The 24,095-nt window shown below is 28.0% G+C and overlaps 1 protein-coding gene and 2 long non-coding RNA genes across 4 annotated transcripts in view; 1 reads left to right on the forward strand and 2 right to left on the reverse strand.

Annotated features, from left to right (window-relative positions):
• Nucleotides 1-24,095, forward strand: part of LOC113798742 (uncharacterized) — a 69,305-nt gene that overhangs the window by 6,455 nt on the left and 38,755 nt on the right. The window lies entirely within an intron of this gene.
• On the reverse strand, nucleotides 10,089-11,963 carry LOC142644853 (uncharacterized). Its single transcript, XR_012846031.1, has 2 exons — nucleotides 11,083-11,963; nucleotides 10,089-10,408 (listed from the first exon to the last, which is right to left on the reverse strand). It is a non-coding gene; the product is annotated as an uncharacterized LOC142644853 (long non-coding RNA).
• LOC142644904 (uncharacterized) lies at nucleotides 15,596-16,585 on the reverse strand. The gene is made up of 2 exons (XR_012846088.1): nucleotides 16,011-16,585; nucleotides 15,596-15,931 (listed from the first exon to the last, which is right to left on the reverse strand). It is a non-coding gene; the product is annotated as an uncharacterized LOC142644904 (long non-coding RNA).

The raw sequence follows: 24,095 nt of genomic DNA on the forward strand, positions 1-24,095 counted from the left end.
AGAATCACAAACAAACAAACGAATTTTATTATGAAATTTTTTTTTATTACCAGCAATATTTTTTTTCTTATTTTCCATTTTTTTTCCAAAAATCCAGATGGTACAGATCTATAGATATCTATTTTGGTTGTGTAAATTCTGATTCAATTTTATTTTTTTTTTTGAGATTGAAATTTATTCACAATAATTTTGATGATGATGATGATGACCTGACCTTATTGACCAGGTGTGTTTTTATCGAGTCGATAAGGTCATATGTGGATGATGATGATGATGATCAAATAAAATTGATTACAGATTTGACCTCGGAAATTTGATTTTTATGATATGCTTGTGTGTGTGTGTCAAAGGTTATTAAATGAAAGCGAAAAAAATACCTTCAAATTTCCGGTTTTTTTTCGTTCTTGAATTTTAATTCAGAATCGAAAAAAGAAAAGAGAAAGTGAATGTTTATTACTTGAATGAATATATTCATGTTTGATGTGCGTGGTTTTTTTTCAACCTCGAAGTGAATGAAACAAAAACAAAAAAAAGTATGAAATTTCTTAATTTATTAAAGAAAAAAAACTTAATGAGCGTGCATTATTGATGTGTGCTTGAGGCCATTGATGATGGAAATTGTATCTAAAAAAACCTATAGACTTGGCTTATGATTTGATTATGAAAAATATTAAATGTAGATCATTGGAAAAATTCTTTCCCTACACCTGCTGTTGCTGATCATTATCATCATTAAATTATTGAGTGATTTTTTTTTCGTTCTGTTTCCAAATTAAATTCAAGTATAAAATGGAATTTTGTAAGCTGACACAAAAAAAATTACTATTTGTCAATCAAAAAAATTTGATTTCAATTTTAATGAAAATCATTTTGTTTTCATTTTCTTCTAAATAGTATAAAGTATAAATTGAATTTGGTACACACAAACATACTAATTTTTTCTAACAAATAAAGGATTAACGAATTTTAAATTTTTGATAATAAAAATTTTATTGAAAAATAATAAAATTTTATTGTTGATTACGTAAATTTCGATACATAATTCGTATCAGTATATATATTGCAAGGCAAAATCCCATTACTTCATTATGATAGAGTGTTGCCAATACACTTGATACCAGCATCAGCATCTGGTAAGTGTATTGGGGGAAAAATGTGACGACTACACCAAATGAGGTGACAAGTGTCGCCAATATATTCCAATGATTTCGTACCAAGAATGGAGGTTGGTTTGGTACGATTGGTACGTTTTGAACTTCTGGTACGTTTGGTTCGTTTTGTACATTTGGTACTATGGGGTTCCAGTCCATCTGCGGTGCCCCCAATTGTATGTCCAATAGTTCGTCTAATCGTTGTCGTTCCAATATTTGCGGATCTACAATTTCTGGTTCTTGGTCTTCATTTAGAGCTTCATTTTGATTTTGAGCTTCATTGTTGTCCTCAACGGGAAATTTAATCTTTTTGTTACACATTTTTAGATTGAAAAAAAAGATTCAATAAGAGAGAGAGAGAGAGAGAGAGAGAGAGAGAGAGAGAGAGAGAGAGAGAGAGAGAGAGAGAGTTAAGATGACCCTTATTGAACGTTTCTGCATGAATATTTATATGAAATCCTTGTGATTCAAACAGCCGACTGATTCAATAAATCAAAAATTAAATCAAGAAAATTAATTCATTGAATTATTTGAATATTCCATTGATAATAATAGTTAATTGTTTTCCAATTTGATTAATAAAAATTCATAATTTTGATTTGTCCATTAATTTGATAAAATTTTCCATTTCAGTCATGAAGTCAAATAACAACAAAATCGATTATTTGTCAATATTGAATGATTCAATACCATCAGAACAAATCAAAAGAATTTGATTTCAATCCTGGAACAACGTTTCTCATTTCATCAACAAAAAAAAACCTTCAGGAAAATCATGTTGTTAATCTAAAATGATGATTTCATTTTCATCCAAAATATGGAAATAAATTAGAAATTCCTATTTAGTTTAGTTTAGTCTAGTTTTTTTTTGCAATTCAATCGAATTACAAGGTGGGGCAATAGAATAGAATTCTTGTGAGTTTGGCACACAAACACACACACACAATTACAAACACCCTAGTCTAGTGAAAGACATTACTTCAAATGAAATAAAATAATTAAATTTGATCAGATCTTGTTGTTGTCTGGTGGTTGATTCCAAATTGGTACCTAAGTAATACCATAAATTGTGAACACATTACCATCATCATCATCATCAAAATGACTTATTTTTTTACAGAAAATGGTTTGTCTTTCTGGATCATCATGAAAATAAATTCTGAGAACAACAAACATTAGAGGATTGTGGAATTTTCGACCTTTTTTGCCATATGTAAATTTGTTTTTCTTTCGAATTCATTTTTATGTTTCTGTTTTTGTTCCTCATCATCATAATCTTGATTTAGATGATGATGATGAATCAAACAAAGTAGTTTGTTTCATTTATCCTGGAAAAACTTTATTATCGTTTTGTTTTGCACTTTTTTTCAATTGTATTATTTTTTTCAAAATGTTTTTTTTTGTCGTTAAGTGATTCAGTTTTTCTCTAATTTTTGTTGTTGTTGCTCGTCTCTGGTCATTTTAACAATTCGGTGCTGCGTGTATGCCAGGCTGACTATGTTATCATTCATGATGATCTCATTTTTTTTTTTTTTTTTTTTTTTTTTTGTTTCTTCTTTCGTTAGTTATATGGTTGGTGTAAAATAAATGTGATTGCCAGCCAGGTAAAGAAGAAAAAAAAAGAAAGCAGTAAAAAAAAATACGAAATATAAATTCGACAAATAGCGAATGATAATGATAATAAAGTCAGGTGATGGTCGTGGTGGTGGTGGTGCTAAATCACCTGTGTTTGTGTGTGGTCGTTATTTTTTGCTTAAGGCCCTTACGGTTTTGTCTCAAAATAAGCGATCCTAGCATTGACTTTTTGGTGTTTATATTTTAGCTTTATAAAAAAATCATTACGGTCCATGGAATTTAATTCAAGATTGGAATGTTTTTTTCTTCTCTCTCTCAAATCTCAACAAAAAAAAAAAATCTTGGCTTCAAAATCGTTACATTGTTGTTTATGTTGTTGTAAAATTTCCATTAGGAATGTTTAGTGCTTTGTTGTTGTTTGTTTCTTCATTCTCATTTTGATAATAATAAACATAATAGGCAAGTATTAAAAAAAACGTTAATTTGGCTTATTCCCTTAATTTGTTCGCTTCCTTATAAGGCAATATGTGAAAAAAATGATCATTAAAATTAACTATAGAATATCATCATTAAATATTGAACACATTATCATCATCATCATCTGAAATCCTAATATTCTAATGATGATGATGATGATCACAATTAAATGATGTTTTTATAAAGTCAATGAATGAAAAAATGAATCAAAAGGGAAAACAAATATTATGGTAGCAGCTATAGAATCTATGATCGTTGAAGAAATTATCAAAAAAAAAGAAAAAGAAAAAGAATCATCATTATTCACATTAATCATTAGATATTTTGGGGTTTTTTATGCTTTTGGCTAAAATGTAATGCATGGATGAACATTGTAAACTTAAAATACCCAAGCCAACATTTTTTTTTTGATTTATACCATATTTTTTTTCTTGATTTAATCAAAAAAAAACCTCCATTTCATTTATTTTTTTTTTTGCTTATTTCAATGATAATGTTTGGTTATATTCCTCATTGAAAAACAACTTTAAAATGGACCCTTTTAAAAAAAACATCAACAACAAAACAGAAAGAAGAGAGATGGACCATTTTACAATTGTATGTTTGGAAGCAAAAAAAATTCTTGTTTCTATGCTTATATAATTGATGATGATGATTTTCATTCGTTTTTTATGGCATTTTTGTGGTTAGGAATTTTCGGTCTCCCCGTCCATTTCGAAGCATTTTATCATTTTCTAATATTGAAATTTTGTTTTTTTACGATTCCATATTTCATAACAGTATTACACACACAAACATATTGCCCAAAAACCAAGCAACAAACCATTGCTGATGATCCTATAGAATCAGAAGAGAAATATATTAATTTCAAATGGATTTTCTTCTCTCTTTCTCTATTTTTTTCTCGGGATTCCAAAATCGTTTTTGTTCATCATCATTGAAAATTTTTTTTTCAGTATTGGCCGGTTGTTTCTTGTTCATGCATTCATTCAACCAGTCAGTCATTATTCAGCAAGAAAATTTATCTCTTTTTTTCTTCTCTCGAACTCTGTGTTTCGGTTATTAAAGACCAGAATTTCGGTTTTTTTTTGTCTTCTTAGTGGAATAAAAATATGAAAAGATAATAATGATTTTTGTTGTTTATTTCTTATGGCGCCATACATTTTCTGGAAAATATTATTCCATTCAATTATCTGTGTTTGACTTTTTTTTCTATTTTGTCTTTTGGTCTTGCTTTGAGCGTTGTTGTTTCTGTTGTTATAATCTTCATCTTCAATACTAACATCAACATCTTGTCTATTTATATTCATTTGAAATAAAAATGTACATTTTAGCTTCAAGCATTCCGTGAAAAGAACTAAGAATTAAGAATGTGTGTGCGTGGGCATTCATTCTGAAAAATAAATTCAAAACAGAAAAAAAAGTGTTTTCAAAATGATGATTCCATTTGATTCCATTCGATTAATTAGTTTTCAATATATATAAAAAAAATGGTGAAAATTCATTTTCTCTTTTTATTTCGAACATCCGTAGATCATAAGATTGATTTTCGTTTATTTCATTTTTGCTTCAAATAATGGATTTTTTTTTATATTACTGGAATTTGAATGAAATTTTCATCATCATCGAATCTCTATTTTGTTCCGTTGGGCCCATAATAATTACATTCACTGAGCTTTTACGTTTTTTTCTTCTTCGTCGTTTCTTCTCATCTTTTTTCATTATTTAATCATCATCATCATCATCATCATCATTTTTTTTGTATTCTATAATGCATTTCATCTTTGTTGTTGTCGTCATCGTCTTCGTCATTGGATGTATTCAGGAGTCTTTCCTGTCTGAAGATTCAAATCTTTTTCCATTAGTTTTTTTTCATTTTCATCAAATCAAATAAGAAAAAAAAATTTCATCTTTTGTTCACAAGAATACAATGTTCTTAAATTCTTGTTGTCTGTCTATCAATTTTTTTTGTTTGTTTGTTTGTTTGCTATGAATGAAAAAAAATACCTTGATTCTTTTCTTTATTTTTGTTTGTTTGTTTGTTTGGAATTCTTTCTTTATTCCAGTGGTATTAGTGAGAGTTTTGGTTGAATGAAAATTGATGAATTATTTGGTTGTTGTTGTTGTTGTTGATTGGGGAGAGAGAGAGAGAGTGAGAGAGGTTCACATTCAATTTTGCTAGGTGATGTGGGATTTGAAATCAAACATCCCTTATTTGGCTAACCAACGACAAGCATGGCTAAATGATTTAATAAATCAAATTAATAAACTAAACTAAAAAAAGAGAATATCAAATTGATTAATTGATTTTTTGCAGAATGATCTCTTTAGCGAAAAAAATAGATTTCTCTTTATTATCCATCATCAAGAAAAAAAAATGTGAATGATTTGTGTACAAATAGCTTTTTTTTTCTAGGTTTCCTCACATCTCATTCCCTATTTGGCTTATCAATGAGTAAGAAAAAATATCATTTTATTAGGAGATGGTTTTGGGTTTTGAAGTCACATACACAATTCTCGAAATTCATCTATTCACCACCACCACCACCATCATCATCATCATTATCGTATAACACAAACACGATGCCCATTATATTACAATGGCAATATAATGATTTAAATGGTTTTCATTTTGTCTGGTTTTCTTCCAACGATTCTGTCATTTGATTTTTTTTTTTATTTTATTTTATTTTCTGGTTAGTTAGTTAGGCTCGTCTATTGGAACGTGTGGTAACTATTTTGGTTCGTATGGTAGAATGGTATAAAGAGTATGAATCCGGGTTTGGCATCGTTTATGCTTTTTATGGTTTCATTATCATCATCATCAAATTTTGAATAGATTTTTTTTCTGGTCCCATTGGAATTACCATTACCAAACATCGTTGATGATGATGATGATGATGGTATTTTATGTTGTATACGGTATATATGGCTTGATACAAATAAGGTGAAAAAAAAGAAATGGGTTATGATGACGATGATGATGAAATTTCCAAAAAAAAATTCATCAAGAATGGATGATTATAATGATTATATGAAAATAGTGAAATTGTTTCACCATTCTCATCATAATTGGCTTTTTAACACAGTGATTTTTTTTTCATTATCATTTCATTCTTTTACTATCTCTTTTGTACTATCTCGGTGTGTCTGTTGACAAAATTTTTGATTCATGATAATATTCACACATATGACACTGTTTAGTTAAACTGATAATAAAAATTATTCTGGATTTTTTTATTTTGAACAACAAAATAAAAAAAATTCATTCATCATTGGCTCGATGCCCATATCTTTCAGGAATTTCGCTTTTTCTTTTTCCTTCATTTTTTCCGAAAACAAGTCATACATATCGTTGGTATGTTTTTCATTTTTTTTCAAACAAAAAAAAATTGAAAACAAGAAAAATAGAATATTCAATACATGTACCGACCAACCGACCAATGATGGCAATTGATGATTGTCAATGTCCAAATATACATTTTTAGTTTTAACTATTAAAAAATATCAACAACAACAATAAAATATGGCCCATAAAATTATCATAAGGGTCGTTGACATTCATTCGAATGCATCATGAATCTACACAGCACATTACACTAATGGTATTGAAGGGGAAGTCAGAGAGAGAGAGAGAGAGAGAGAGAGAGAGAGAGAGAGAGAGAGAGAGAGAGAGAATAAAATGATTTTTCATCTTTTTTTCAAACATTTTTTTTTCGGCGGAACAAAGAAAAAGAAAAATATGAAATAATTCTGTAAAAATATTATTATATCCACCAACACAAAATTATTCTCGAAAACTTACTCGAAAAAGTAAATTGGCCGGGCGAAAAAAAAATATAGTAATCGGAAATGTAATGAAACCTGAATCATTTAGAAAATTCATTCGTTCCATGACCGAAAAAAAAATCGTTGGACCAAAGAAACCACCATCGAAAAAAAACATAATGATAATAATAACATGGTGAAACCGAAATGAGGAAATAGAAAATTATATAGAAACTTTTTTTATTTTATTTTCTGGTTTCATATCTTGATCTTGATGATTTCATCATCATCATATGGTTTCTTTGGTTGTCTGATGATAATGATGATAATTATGATGGCGAAATATACATTCAACATAAAGAATATTTTTGGTCCTGTCGTCAATGTTTTTGTATGTGTGTGTGTTTGTTATCTATGTGTGTGTGAGTGTCTGATTTTTTATTCTGTCAGATTCTTTTGGTTTTAGCTAATTTTAGCCAATGAGTATGTGATTAGCAACCGAAAAAAAAACACTTTTGTGTATTTAGTTTTGAATGAAATGCTTTTTTTTTTGGTTATTTTGGAAAATGTTTCTACTTTCGTTCTCCCTCTCCTCCATCGCTTTGTAATGAATTCCGAATGATTTATTCCGAATGATACTTTTTCTATTGTTTTACTGATCAAGACCAAACATTGAATATTATCATTGAACATTATTTGAATTAATTGCTACTTGATTATTATTAGCCAGCAACAAACGTGAAAAACTTTTTATTTTTAGCCAACCAACCAACCAACTAACGAAAAAATTTGTCCGGTTTTAATTTTGTAACAAATAAAAACTGAACCAATATATTTTCTATTTTTTGTTTTTGTCATAATTCTTGGGACATCATTTTCAATTTGCCACCATTTTCAAAATGAATTGGACAAAACCAAACAACAACAACAAAAAAGATTTTTTTTTTTTTTGAAAGCAATTTTTTTTTATTCTTTGAACCTTACCACCTGAAAATGGAATCAGGGGTTTAACATGTACAATGATTCTATACAATGACAATGTAAGGAGAAAAAAGAAAAGAAATAACTTTATTATTACTGCTCCTAACCGGAGTTGCTTTACACACAGTAAATAAACATTTAAAAAAAAAAGAAAAAAAAAATGATAATAATAAATAAATAAAATTAAAATACAAATACAAATAAAAATACAATCAACCAAAACAATCAACCGTACAAGTGATTGTGAACAATATTTAATGAAGATTTGATGATTAAAGAAGATAAATCGGCAACTATAAAATAAATAAAATAAATGTTAAAACTGCTCAGGGGATGACAGTGGCGGTGATTCGGTTGAATCTACTGTAGATCTGAGCGACTGCATCCATAAAAAGAATAATATTCCCATTGTTATTAAGTAATTCTGAATGATCCATGCCAGAAAAACGAATTTTGACAGCAATGTACATTTACATTTAATGATTTGAATTGTTGAATAAAATGACAGAATAAGAATAAGATGAACGATTTTAAATTTTTGATAATAAAAATTTTATATGATAAATATATTGATTTTTATTCTTGACCACGTAGCGAACGATACATAAGTCGTATCAGTATATAGATTGCATGACAAAATCCAATTACTTCATCATGATACAGAGTCGCTAATACACTTGATACCAGCATTAGCATCTGGTAAGTGTATTGCGGAAAAAATGTGACGACAAAACCAAATGAGGTGACAATGGTCGCCAAAATATTCCTTTCATTTCGTACCAAGAAACGAGGTTGAAATGGTACGTTTGGTATGGGGTTTCGAATCACCCAGTTCATCTGCTTTGCCTCCAATATTTCGTCTAGTTGTTCTTGATATTCAGCTTCATTTTGTTGTTCATTGTCCTCAACGGGAAATTCAATCTTTTTGTTACACATTTTTTAAGTTGTTTTTTAAAATTGAAATAAGATTCAATAGAAAGTAGAGATAAATTCGTCTTGCTGCTACCTGATGGTAGTCTGCCGTTTAGGCACAGCATACTAATCAATCAACAAAGACATAAAAACAATAATTAAATTAAGTTAAAAAAAATTCAAATTTATCGTCAGTTCGAAGCGTAAATGTGGTGGTGTATCATTTTTATGGAATCAATCACAACAGATTCGGCCATGCCAACCAGGTGGCTTTCGTCGAGACCAAATCTGTTAAAGAATGATACTATTTGGGGCGAGATGGTTCCCCTTGCTCCGAACCACAGTCCATAAATCTCGATGTTTTCGATTGGATATTGTGGGAAGCTTCTTTTTAGATCATCCGAGCATCCGGTGTAGATGGCTTCCTTCTCGGCCTGGACCATCCGACCGACGTCCTCATTGGATTCAAAACGTATTGTCGGGTTAATGATATATGTTGATTTCGACCGTGGATCATGTGCTAAAATATCCACCCGCCTATTCGAGCCAACTTTGTCGGTACATGTAACCTCGATGGTGGCAGACGATATTCTTCTCTCTCAGCAAATCTCTCTCTGATTGATTTCTGTTGGCTATTAAACCAGAAAACAAAAATTCCTGATGATTCAACATTTTTGTTGTTGTTATTCATGTTTATGACAAAAAATATTGATAATGATGCGTTGATATGATGTAATCATTATTATCATTCAAAATCATTACCATCATTATATTGAATATTACTGAAGGACATTTTTTCCCTGATGGATTCCCAAAGAAATATATGGAAAATCATCATCATCTGTGAAATGATCATCGTGATTTTATTTTTCATTCGTTCATAAACACGTTTTGGTGGCCACAATTCACCAAAATATTAAATTTTGACTTTGCTTATTTAAATATACGAAACTGATGTTGTTTGTTATTCCAAAATGAAAATGATTCTGGATAAACAAAAAAAAATAATTTTTTTTATATTTTCCGCTGCCATTTTTTTTTCTTCTCTCGCTTTTCGGTATTATCAATAGTTTTTTTCTATTTGATTCGATTTAATCAACATTGATAACAAGCAATAACAACAACAACCGCTGTTGTGTTCCAGGAATCAATGCTTGCAAAAACTTTTTTTTTCCATTTTCTGTTGTTGTTGTTTTTCTTCAGCTGATGATGATTTTGATGATATTATTATTTTTTTGCTTGTTTCATTTGGCATTTTTTTATCGAGCAAAGTGTTTCCAATGAAAATTATAATTGTTTTATTCATTCATTTTTGTTGTTGTTGTTGTTGGGTTTATGTGTACTAACCAGACCAAATAAATATCTAGTCGAAATAATAATAATAACCGGGGATTTTCGTTTATTCTTTTTGGTTGACTGCATTGCACTTTGTTGTTGTTGTTGTTGTTGTTGATCCGATTTTCCGAATATGGTTTTCTTCTCTTCTTTTTTTATCACCGCTGTTGTTGTTGTTGAATTGACCACAAGAACCATTTGATTGTATGCTGAAATCGAAACACAAAATAAATGAAAAAAAATATAACACTTGAACAAATGTAAGTTGGGTGAGAAAAAAGAAGAAAAAAAGATGTATCGAAACAAAAATCCTTATGAGAATCTTGACATCTGATTATCTAACTTTTTGTTAATCTTGTTTAGGTTTTTTTTTCTCTCTCTGGTTGTTATTCTGAGCCGTAATCAATTTCTTAGATTGGTCATTAGCAATGGTACATAGGCTTCAGATCAAATTTATTGGCCAAATTGATTGGGCCTGGTTCATCTTCAATCATCATCATCATCATCATTTCCTTTAATAGAAATGGAAATGTAAAAAAACTTTTTTTTCCTCTCTCGCTCATTACAATGATGACAATTTCCTTGATTTACAAGAAAAAAATAATGATAATAATAATAATAATAAAAAGGTAATCATCATCCTGTATGTGACATACCTATGTACAATTGGAAAAATGTTCCAATAAGAATTGGTAATGTTTGATGATTATAATCATAATGATTATAGTATGATTGACAAAAAATTGATGATAATAATAATAATCATCATCATTGTTATGATGATCATTCAGGTGTGGCCTCGATATATTCTTTCTATATTAGATCGATACATACGAATCGATCGATATTTGATTTTGATTTTGGTTTTTCGGATTTGACCTACCTTAGTTTTTTTTCATTTGTTTTCATCTGTCACATTGATAGACAGAAAAACATATAGAGATGATTCGCCTGATTTGTTTTCAGTGTCAGTACGTCAATCAATCAATCAATCAGTCAATCACAATCGATATTAGATAATGAAATAGCAAAAGAAACATACATTCGAAACGTATGAATGAATCAATGAATTAATTTCCGTTTTGGTTTGGTTACGATTTTGCCAATATGAAATTCTTATAGTAAAATGTTCATTCTTTTTTTCAACATATCAGTTAAAATCTTTTTTAACCACAAAAAGAAAATTTTTCATTCTTCAATGACCTTGATGATTTGTTTGGCTATTAGCCATTTGGTTACTTGTTATCATCATCATCATCATTATCAACTATTCAATTCGATTTGACCTCGATCATCATTATCATCAGTATCAGTAAGTTTTTTTCTTTCTTCTTAGGTGCTGAATGCCATCGATTGATGTAACAATAAAGATGATGATAATGATAATGACCTTGGTGGTGATTATGTTTGGTAGTTTTTTGTGTGTGTGTGTGTGATGTATTGAAATGATCATATACATTTTGTTTCATATTGGATGTTTTATCAATGAAAGAAAGCAAAAAAAAAAAAAGGTCAATCCGGTTATCATTTTTGATGGGTTTTTTTCTTTTTTTCTACTTAATCGTCGATTGTTATTCAATGGGAATGATCAAGATGATGATGATGATGATGATAATGGTCTGATGGGTGATATAATAATAATGATAGTTTGATTCAAATGTATCTAACCATTCATTCATCCATTGGAAAAGGTCATTCGATGTTGTTTTTTTATCCTGCCATCATTCTTAAGACATTTTTTCTTTTTTGCTCCAAATGATTATAGCAAATTTCAGTTTTTAACCATATAATTTTTTTTTTCTTTAATCGAAAAAAAAAATCTTAAAATGATAACTATAAGTAGGTGTGTGTTTCATATTTGATTCAAGAATCATGATTATTTTCTTTAACATTTTTAAATAAAGAAAGGAGAATGGCTTTTTGTTTTTTTGTTCTTACCAGTTTTTTAAAAGCTTTTTTTCTGCCTTTTCTCGAACCAACCAGAAAAAAAGTCAACCATATATGCAAAAAAGATGTTTCAAAAGATTATAACGTTAATAATAATAATAACGGGCAATTTTTCATTATTAAACACATATTTTATCTTGGGATTTTTTTTGGTTTCATTTTGTTCGAAATGTGATCATCATCATCATCATTGAATAACTGAATGAATGAGCGAATGATCACATTGCATTCACAATATTGATATCGAATTTTGTTATCAAAATTATCAAAAATAAAAATAAAACGTTGATAACGATCATGATAATGATTATCATGATCATCATCTAGAAAATTCCTGTGAACTGAAAACAAAACAATCTGATCTGATTTTTTTTTGTTCTGTTTGAAAAAAAGTAGTGGTAAACAAAAAGATTTCAAATTCATTCATTAACTTCCTTTGATTTTTGTTTCCCTTTGAAAACATTTTTCATTCCTGTCATCACATCACATTTAAAACAAGCCAAATAAACAAAGAAAGAATATTATAAAACCTGATACCGCGAAAACGATTTGAAACAAAATCAAAACAAAAAATGAATTAAGAAAGTAAAAGAAGAAAATTTTGAGAAATAGAAAACAAAAAAATTTCAACCAAACAAAAAAAAACGAAAATAGACAGCATCACTATCATCATAATTCGATAAGAATTTTTGTTGTTGTTGTTGTTTTTTGTCATTTTGTGGTGTATTCGAGTGCGAAAAAAAAACTACAACAACATTTGACATTTGGACAGTATCATTTGATACTTGATTGTTTAAGTTTTAGTTTTTTTAGTTTTTTTGAATGAAAATTCTGTTTTAATGTTGATAAAATTTGTGTGATGGTCTATTTATCATTTTGAGTTCGATATATTTTTGTTGTTTGTTGTTTGTTGTTTGGATAGAAATGATCCAAACAACAAATAAATGAACGAAAAAGAAGAGGAAGAAGAAGAATACTCTTTCAAAGTTTCATTTACAAACATTGAATATAGCATCATTTTTCTCGATTAACTTTTCATAGTTGTCAATGTGTGTTTGTGTGGCTGGTTCTGTGTGTGTGTGTGTTTGTTCGTGTATCGGTTATCAAAAAGACTAGATTTTCTCCATTTTTATTATTCTGTCTGGCATTTTTTTTTTCGCTCTTTCTCTCCAAAAAACCTTTGATGAAAGGTCTTTGTCCTAAACTCTTATCATCGTTTTGATAAAAGAATTTTTTTTCTAGTTTTAGAATTTTTTCTCTGATTTTCCATAAATTATTTATTCGGTATGAAGTGGACAATAATGATTTGTTTGTTTGTTTGTTTGTTTTCAGTTAATCGTTTACAGCAAACCATTGTGTGAGAAAAAAAAGGTCATCTTTTTTTTCTAACAAAAATCCTGTTTAGTAAAAAATTAATGCCAGGAGATTGAGTCGTCGATCCAGGAACAATGAAACCTTTTTTTTCTGTTTTTGAATGTTTTATTCTGTATCCAATAAGTGACCACCATATCGACGACATTCGAACATTCGAATTAAAAGAATAAAACAATCGATATATCGATTGATTGATGGTGATGATGATGATGATGATGATGATCGGATTCGTTCATCATCATTCACTAACTAACTATTACATTTTCTTATTTGTTTGTTTGTTTGTTTGTTCTTGTGAAATGTTATCATCATCAATATGTTGTTTGGTTTTGGGTTTTTATTTTTTCGCTTTCTATTTCTTTATTAACTGAACATCATTGAATAAAAGAAATGAAGAAACTTTATCCAAAAAAATCGAGAATTGTACATTAGTTGTTCATCTATTATTATATGGTTTTGATTCTTGCCGAAATTTTTTTTTTTCGGTACAATAATGATGATCATCATCATCATCATCATCGTCGTCGTCGATGAAAGTTTTTAGTTCCAGAACAATTTTAGTTCCAGATATGTTTGTCATAGAATTAAAGACTTTTCATCATCATTCTTCTTTATTTTTCCTAAGATATACAGAATCGCGTGTCCATTCCACCTCCCCATTGATTATGATTCTGATGATGATGAAATAATGTTTTTGGCATGAGAGGGAGATTCTATTTTAAGTCCTTGATTTCAAGACACATGACTTTCAAGTCAATAACAAACAAAAAAAGAAAACCTAGATAATCAACATTCGATTTCGAATACCCTGGAATATTCTGGATTTTTTTTTACAAAACAAAAATATCCAAAATATATTTTTTATTCATCACCTTACGTAATGATAGTAATTATAATTTTTAATGTTTAAATTATAAATAAAAATAACATGATGTATTTTTAATGTGTAAATAATGTTTTATTATTATTATTATTATTATTATCATGGTACAACTAATTAACTTTATTATATTAACTCGTTCATTAAGTATACTAATTCTTTTCACGATTTTCATCATCATCATCATCATCATACAGATCGTGTGTACTGAACTGTAGTAAATGATGATGATGATGATGATGTAATTCAACATCACGAATCCTCATGATGATGATGATGATTATCATAATTTGATGACTGATTCATTCAGAAGAAAATTTTTTTTATTTTTCTGTTTATCCGGGTTTTATATGCCTGAATGGTTATACATAATACAATCAAGAAGAAATTTTTTTTTTGTTTGAATGAAATGAAACTAGGTGTATCACACAGACACACAAACACATACACAGGGTTGATTGTGGTCAAAATCAAAAATCAAACCAGAAGAACCTTAAATCCTGAAATAAGAAAAATTTTTTTTAACCCAACCTTAGTTCTTTTGTTTGCAGTTGTTCTGGTTGTTTAATGTCATGGTTATATGCTAATGATGATAACCCCTTATCATTGTTTGTATACATTTTTCAGTTTTGTTTAGTTTACAATCTCGAAATAATGAAACAGGAATTATAGTTGTTTAGATAATCGAAATGTTTGTATTATAGTTTGACTTGATCAAAATCAAAATCAAAATGATAATCATTATCCAATCGATGATCGTGATGATGTTTCAAAATGAATGAAAATTGTTAGCTATAATAATGGTGATAATGATGATGACTTTTGATTTTACACACTTTTTTTTTATTCATTGCATTTCTTCACTGTTAAAAATGGTATGACTTTATAAGTTCATAAAGTGGAAGTGTGGACTTATAAGTTCACATTAGACCAAGTGAACATATAAACTCACTTTAAGGAATTGTGAGCTTATAACTTCACTTTAAGGAATTGTGAGCTTATAAGTCCACACTTCCACTTTATGAACTTATAACTTCACTTTAAGGAATTGTGAGCTTATAAACTCATACGAGAACGTTGTGAGTTTATAACTTCATACGAGAAAAAATGTGAGGTTTTTAAAATAAAAATAAAAACCCCTATACGCAAGCGTTTTTTTTTTTTTTATTAAAAAAATCTTGATGCGCAAGTGAAATTAAATTAAATTATTGAAGTTTTTAATTATTTTTCATTTAAAGATATATTATTAATTATTATAATTATTAAACAAGGCTAATAGAAATTTATCAATAGAAATCGGCTCAGGAACATGAAAAGAGAACCCGACTTGGTTTTCATTGTTCGATCCATCTTTATAGATTATGACCTCGTGATCAAATGGACAAATAAAGTAAATTAGAATCTTTGCATTCATTCGACACTTGTCGGCATTGAAGTTGAGACAGATAGCAATCGAACATCCCCAACATAAATGTCATTCTTTCTCAATCTTAGCTTGATTCGGTGTTATTGTAGGTAGTGATAAAAAATACTTAAAACAAAACCAATGAGATTAGGAAAAAACATGGAACAAGTTAGACATAAACAACAATCATATTCAATGAACAAACCTGATAACCAAATTTTGTAAACGAACCACACTTAACAAAAATAATGAATAACAACTAATCGAACAGTAGTTTAAATAATCAAAACAGAACCCTAACAGCTAATTTCAATTATGAGGGCGCTCGTCGCCTCCACATGAATTCAAAATTTTTCAAAAAAATTTTCCAAGTCCAAAAATCCAATTTTTTTTTGAGTTTGTAATTTGAAAAAATAAAATAAAATCAAAATTGTGATTTTATAACTTCACTTTAAGGAATTGTGAACTTATAAACTCATACGAAAAACGTTGTGAGTTTGTAATTTGAAAAAATAAAATAAAATCAAAATTGTGATTTTATAACTTCACTTTAAGGAATTGTGAACTTATAAACTCATACGAAAAACGTTGTGAGTTTGTAATTTGAAAAAATAAAATAAAATCAAAATTGTGATTTTATAACTTCACTTTAAGGAATTGTGAACTTATAAACTCATACGAAAAACGTTGTGAGTTTGTAATTTGAAAAAATAAAATAAAATCCAAAATTGTGATTTTTTAACTTCACTTTAAGGAATTGTGAGCTTATAAACTCATACGAAAAACGTTATGAGTTTATAACTTCATACGAAAAAACCATGTGAGTTTATAACTCCATTCATAAAACATTATGAGTTTTTAATTTTAAAAAAATAAAATTAAATCCAAAATTAGAATTTTTAAAGTCATACGAAAAACGTTGTGATTTTATAACTCCATACGAAAAACGTTGTGAGTTTATAACTTCATACGAGAAACCATGTGAGATTATAAGTCCATTCGAAAAACATTATGAGTTTTTAATTACAAATAAAATCCAAAATTCGAATTTTTAAACTCATACGAAAAACGTTGTGATTTTATAACTCCATACGAGAAATAATGTGAGTTTATAATTTCATACAAGAAAAAATGTGAACTTATAAGTCCACACTTCCACTTTATGAACTTATAAAGTCATACCATTTTTAACAGTGTTGTTTATCGTGAGTTTGTCATTTTTGTTGTTATTATATTAATAGGGGTTTCACACTAGCAGCAATGTGAATGAAATATTTCAAATGCAATATTTCAGTCCATAAGGCTGAAATGTAGTGAAATATTGCATTTGAAATATTTCATTCACATTGCTGCTAGTGTGAAACCCCTATAACCGAAATCAAAGAATTTGTCTGGTAAATAATTTTGTTTCAGATTTCATATTGGAGTGTTATTTTTAATTCCATCAAATTTTCTTCGAAATTATCCATTCCATAATGATGATGATTACAAGAAAAAAGCTTATTACAGCGATCACATTGATTAGAATTGAATTCCTCTGTATCGGGTTTTTTTTTCCTGTCGGGTTTATTGTCAAGTGAAATTACAACAACAACAACAAAAAAGTGAAATAAAACAGCTACGTTATTGTTGTTCGAAGTATTATTATTTTTTTCTTATTGATGATGATAAGCTCTGCATTTTCTCACTTTGGACAATATGTGTGTGTGTGTGTTTGAAGTAATTTTCTTTCTTTCTCTTGTATTCATTCGATGAATGGATGTGTATATTCCAATCACAACCAAACTAAAAAATACAGGATCCAAAAGAAGAAAATTGTGTACAGCTAGAGAGAGAGAGAGTGAGAAAAGATCCAATTACACAAACATTGGCAAATGTTGATAATTGAACAACATAGGGTTTCTTTTATCATTATCATTATTGGGCGGAAAAAAAACTTTTGGTTCGTTGTTGTTGTTGTTGTGGATATCCATAGACACATTGTATAACATTGAATCGGGCAATTTTTTATTTTCTTTTTTATCACAAACAATTATTTAACAACAAGTAACCATAATGTACCAGAATTTCGTTCGTTTTTTTCTCTCGTTCGCCTTATATTCATCGTTTTAGAAAATTACAATCGATGAAAATGATGGTTTTAAATGAAATGAATGTGAAAATGATTTTTTCTTTTCTTCCTCTCACTTTTGGTTGTTGTTGTTGTTGTTACACATCTAATTACATCTCAAAATTGTCAATTGTTGTTTGTCGATTGATGGTGATGGTGTAAACAAAAATCGAGAAAATGTTATTTACCACCATCGCCATCACCACCACCACCGGGTGTATTTTCTTTATTTGTTTTTTTTTCTGAAAATGTGTTTTTTTTTCTTTCTTGCCTGATCGAAAAGATTTATTCGTGAACCAAAAAAAAAAACAAAAAACCGATCCATTATCTCTTTACAACCAAGAAAATTCATTCATTGTCATTAACATTTATTTTGTTTGTTGTTATCTTCACCTATCTTGTTTTTTTTTTTTGTTGTTGTCCGGAATGAATCTGCAGGTAATCTCTCTATTTTCGATTAATCGAAATTTCAAATTAGGCAACAAACAAATTTTAATACTTTCATTCATTTTAATACTTTTTTTTTGTTTGTTATTCTGACAACTAAAATTAAACTCTTTTTTCTCTCTCTCTCTCGTTTCTCACTTTTATTCTATAGGTAAGCAGAATTTCGTTTTCATGTTTTTTCAACGATGGATTTTCAAAACAATGTGACAATTAGCGATCGGCAACTTACTTTACCTATCATCCGTCATTGTTTCATATTGTATCATGTAATGTTCCGTGAATAATTTTCATTGTTTTTTGTCGGTATAATCATCAAGAATGGTTTTCGTATACAATCCTTATCTTTCAAGATGTTCAAGAATGAAGCATTTTTTTCTCCTTTCAAAAACAAATCGATCAAATGATTGATGATGATGATGATGATGATGGCCAATTTTGTGTATATCCTCTTTTTTTTCGCAATTTACAAATTTTTTTTTCTATAAAATAAAATAAAATAATAATGATGGCCATCATTATGATCATCATCATTATAATCATTATTAGTTATTATGATGAATAAACATTCATAGACATCAATAATGATCAAAAACCTTTCTTCTATCTCTCTCAAAAATTTACATCAAGAATCAAAGTAATGCGCATGTGTGTAAAAGTTCATTGGAACTTTTTTTTTCTCAAACAAATCAAACAAACCGAAAAAAAACCGTGAGAAGAAAATCTTCACTTTTTTCAATCAAATATCTTTATTTATTATATAACATTTTATTGATGCTACAAAAGCTGTCATCAACATCATGTCATGAAACGACATGACATGACATGACATGATGATAGTGATTTCATTGATTCGGATTTTTTTTTTTTTTTGTTTACTTCTAATGGCTTCGTCAACACATCTCCAGAATGTTGAAAAAGATTTTGGTTAACGATGTAAAGCAGTATGGACAAGCAAAACATAGCTAATATAGATGATAATAAACTGACAAAAAAAAAGAAGTTATTTTAATGTTAGATATTTGTAAATTAGCTTGTTTTTTTGATTCTAAACTTACATTCCAAAAATTTACATGTGTAATACAAAGTTCTTTTAAATGTATACCAATTTGAATGTTACAAGATGCAAAACGTTCCAGATAATTTTGACATTTTAAATGAAAACGAACAAATGAATATATACCACGTGGATAATTTTTTTGACCATTAAATGTTGAACGATAAAAATAACCACCACCACGTGCTAATGATGAATGAAATGTTAATCTACCGGCTATTGCTTGTTGATTGATCGGTATCATTAATGCTATTATTGATAGTATTAAAATTATTTCAATAATTGTTGTTAACAATAAAAATGTTGATGGTATAATATATGTTGATTTTATATTTGATAATGTATTCACTGAAATAACATTAATCGGTATATGAATGGCCAATGTAATAGACAGATATTTTCCTAAATATACATCGATTTTTGTTATTAATCGACAAAGATCATTATGTTGTTGAATAAATTCGGCCATTGATCTATGAAGATTTTTATTATATTGATTAGATTTTGTTAACATTTGATTAATTGAACGAAAACAATCGCTTATATAAATGACAATTATTATAATATTATTATGCATAAAAAATGTTGCTGCAGTTACATAACGAAGATTATATGCCGAAATAATACAATGAATAATGTCAAATATTAATACAGACAATTCTTTTGGTTCGATTATGTTGTAAACGATGATTACAATTAATAAGGTTAATGTAGATAATGCTATTAAATAAAACATTGATTTTACAGAATTTCGAAACAAAATATATTCTTAGAACAAACATACCCCAGCAAATTCTTCCAAATAATCGACAAGAATCAGCAGTACAAATTATAGATTTTATTCGATTTACTGTCCTTACATTACAACGAATCGATAATATTGATAATTTTTCCAAACATTTTGGTTGTAAAATTGCATTTGTTAATAATTTTAATACTATTTCATCTTTAAAATTATAAAAATAAAATAGATAATTATTAAAAACACCAAATAAACCATATAATAAAAAGATGATTGCACTGATATGTGGCCAATCGTCATTGATTCCAACATTATATGTTAGACTACGATTCAAGATTCTATTCATAAATGAATTTGGATCATTATTATCTATATAGATCAATATATAGATAAAATATGGTATCAATAAACTAATAATTATTAATCGTTGAATTCTTTTCAAACGATATGATAATCGATGACGTTCATTCAACCATTCATCAAATGTTTGTCGAATTGAACATTGTTTTTGCCATTTTTTAATATTTTTTTTTATTATTGTCATGCTTGTTTGAGTGATTCTTGAAAAATGAAATGAAATTCCAAATGGTTTTTATGTTACATTCATCATGTTTTTATTATTGTTATTATTATTTGAGCAAAAATTTCATCACGCAATCAATTAAACCCGGTTGATTGACTAAAAAAAATTAAAACTAGAAAATTCTGTTTGTTTTATATTCAAATATTCTTCATTCTATCGATATTATCCTTGAAAATTATTGCAAAAAAATAACTGTTTAATGAAGAATGATTGATTATTCTGGCTTTCAATTTGACAATTGCGAAACTTTAATTTTAGTTTCATTGATGATAAAGTATAATGTTTATGTTTTTGTACAGGTATTTGTCCATCTTTTTATCTATTTATATGCTTATCAGGTTTTTATTGTTTTCATTTGGTATAATTGCCGGTAAAATTTTTCCAAAAAAAAAAAAATCTATTAATATTTTCCTCGATATCTGTATTGATGATGATAACAGTCAAAAGTTTTCTTCTTACAATACTATGGATGCTGAAATGCATTCTGAATGTTTACCAAAATGTAAACAAATGCAAAAAAATATTAAAACAAATGATCGAGAAATATTTTTGGGAAAAAAAGAATTCAATAGAGATTTCGTTGTTTATTTTTATTTCGTTTAACATTAAGAAATCAAATGAGATGGTCAATGATGCTCATCGACAACAACAAAAACGATTCTATTTTTATAACATAATCGAATAATTTTATTCAGGAATGAATCAATCAAAAATTCACATTCTCTATATACACACGTGCATCATTTTTATTATCATTTTAATGTTGTTCTTAAATAAAAATCTAATAGGAAATATAATCTGTTGAAGCAATGATAAACCTGATTAATACACACGGATTGATTCGTTGTTTTAAAGCATATGTGTGTTTGTGTATTTAACTAATAAATTGCTTAGAGAAGTTTATGAAAAAAAAAATATTTAATAATAAATCACATTTATTGATTTGAATCTACTGAATTTGCTTTTTTTCTACATTTGGATTCTGTTTTTTTTTTTTTTGGCATTCATTTTTTCTTTTGCATGAATTCATTCAATTCAAACAATTTCTAATATATATTTTTTTCTGCATTATGAATTTTGTTTAGTAATTGTAGCCGACTATAGTTACATACACTTGTTGTAGAATTGAATTGGTTTGGTCGGTTGGATTGTTCACAATTCCAAAATGGGAAAAAGAAAATATAAGAATGTTCTTAACGTCACGCTCAAGGGAATATCATCATCATCATCATCTTCACTATTTATTTTTCTTCTTCTGGTCTCGAGAATCGAATAAAGTTTTTTTTTCTTTCTTACGGGGGCCTGTTTTCAACAATGACTTCTTCAAGGTTCATCATCATCATCATCCAATATATATGTTTGTTGTTGAAAATTGTGTTTGAGAAAATTGAAAAAACGTGAAACATGAAAATAATAATGAGAAGAATAAGAAAAACGAAGAAATAAAAAATCGACAAGACAATCGTATGGAAAACATGGTTATTGTTGTTGTTATAATCATAATGATGAAATGCAAATAACAATAATCATAAAAATGAAATAAAAATAAAATTCAATTTCATATATGAAAGAAACAAGAACAACAACAAAATTCTAACGAAATGAATGAATTTATTTAGATCTAAAAAACATTGGCAAAATTCTTGAATGAAATGAAAAAAAATTGAAGCAACTTCTTTGTCTTATTTTTGCTTAAATTCATTGTTATGTTTTTTCTCGTTGTTGCTGTTGAAAGTTTTGTTAATTTTTTATTGTTTTTCAAATGAAAATAAAACTTGGTTTTTGGGTCTTGGAACCGAATTTTTTTTTTTTTTTTTGTTCTATTCACACAATGACAAATTCTATCATCATCATTTGATGTTCTCGTTTTTTTTGACAGAAAAAAAAATTCAATGTGAAAATAAAAATGTGAACTTTATCCAAGAATCGATGATTGTGTGTATGATTGTGAGTTTTTTGTTTTTTGTTTTTGCAAAATAACAAACTTAACCATTAGCAGAATTTAAATCCAAAAACCCTTTTTGAACAAGCAAATTCAAACAACAAGCAAACGAATAGTCAATTAGGCACTTTTAAACAATTCAATTCGGAAACGACAACAATTTTTTTTTGTTGGTCTATTCTTGAGGGCAAAACTAAACTAAAATGTTTATTCGTTTGTTTGAAAAAAATCTCTTGAGACATTGAAATGAAACAACTACAACTACTGACTGACAATGAATAGACATTGGCAACAACAAAAAAAAAAATCAGGAAAATGAATACGGTTGTTGATGATAATTACATTTGTCGAAGCAAAAAATCCGAGGACATTATGAATAAAATTCAAATTCGATAATAATCTATTAGTTTCATTCATGTTTCAGGATTTTAATCATAAACGAATGATGATTTTTTTTGTTTTGTTTTCTTGTGATGAACTCTCACTTGATCAATATTGGATTTTTAATTTTCAATTGAATTTCATTGGCAATGATGACGATAATGATGATGATGATGAAACAAATTTTTCGACCAATTTGGTCATAATGATGATGTAACTGAATGATGACGATTATTATCATTATTGCCTATGATGATGAAGATGATGATGATAATGATTATTATTCTTATTATTGCTTTTATAATAACACAATTCACTCCATGAAATTTCTCATTTATTGGAATGTTTTTTTCCCAATTCATTATCATTGTTCATCATCGTTTTGATTCTATTTTTGTGTTTTGTTTTCTCTTTTTTTTGGCCAATCAGGAAATTCATTTGGATCGGAAGTTGAATTTGTTTGTTGTTGATTGTTTTGTTTTTTCTGTCGAAAGTAAAGAAGAAGAAAAAAAACAATCAACTTGTAGCCTAAATAAAATCTGAAGTAAAAAACGAAAGGATTTTTCTAATATTTTTTGATTTCTTGATGTTGCAACAGTGTTCTGTGAAAACATTCAATCCAGCTGAGCAAAATAATTATTTCAAAACATTCATTTTGATCGACAATTTTTTCAATGTTTATTTTTCTTCAGAATAATATATTTGCCGGAAAACCGAATGAGACGAGAAAATCATCATCATCACTTTCGATTTGAAATGGACGGAATTCAATTTCAAATTCAATTTTTTTTTTGAGAATCCTATTCTATGGCTATCGCCATCATCGTAGACATTTTATTCATAAGAATTCATATTCTTGTCTTGACGATGTCGAATCTTGTATTTGGCAGTTTTTTTTTTGTCAATTTTGAACCAAAAAAATAAACATGATCGGCTGAAGCAATCAAAAATAATAATGGAAATTTTTTTTGGAAAATTTCTTGGAATCGCTATGGATAAATTTCAATTTTTTTATAATTGAAAAAAAAAAT

The sequence above is a fragment of the Dermatophagoides pteronyssinus genome, unplaced genomic scaffold, assembly GCF_027571235.1.
Source record: "Dermatophagoides pteronyssinus isolate colony J.1.1.1.1 unplaced genomic scaffold, Derpt_VIB-CSIC_2022.12 sq0004, whole genome shotgun sequence".
Lineage (NCBI taxonomy): Eukaryota > Metazoa > Arthropoda > Arachnida > Sarcoptiformes > Pyroglyphidae > Dermatophagoides > Dermatophagoides pteronyssinus.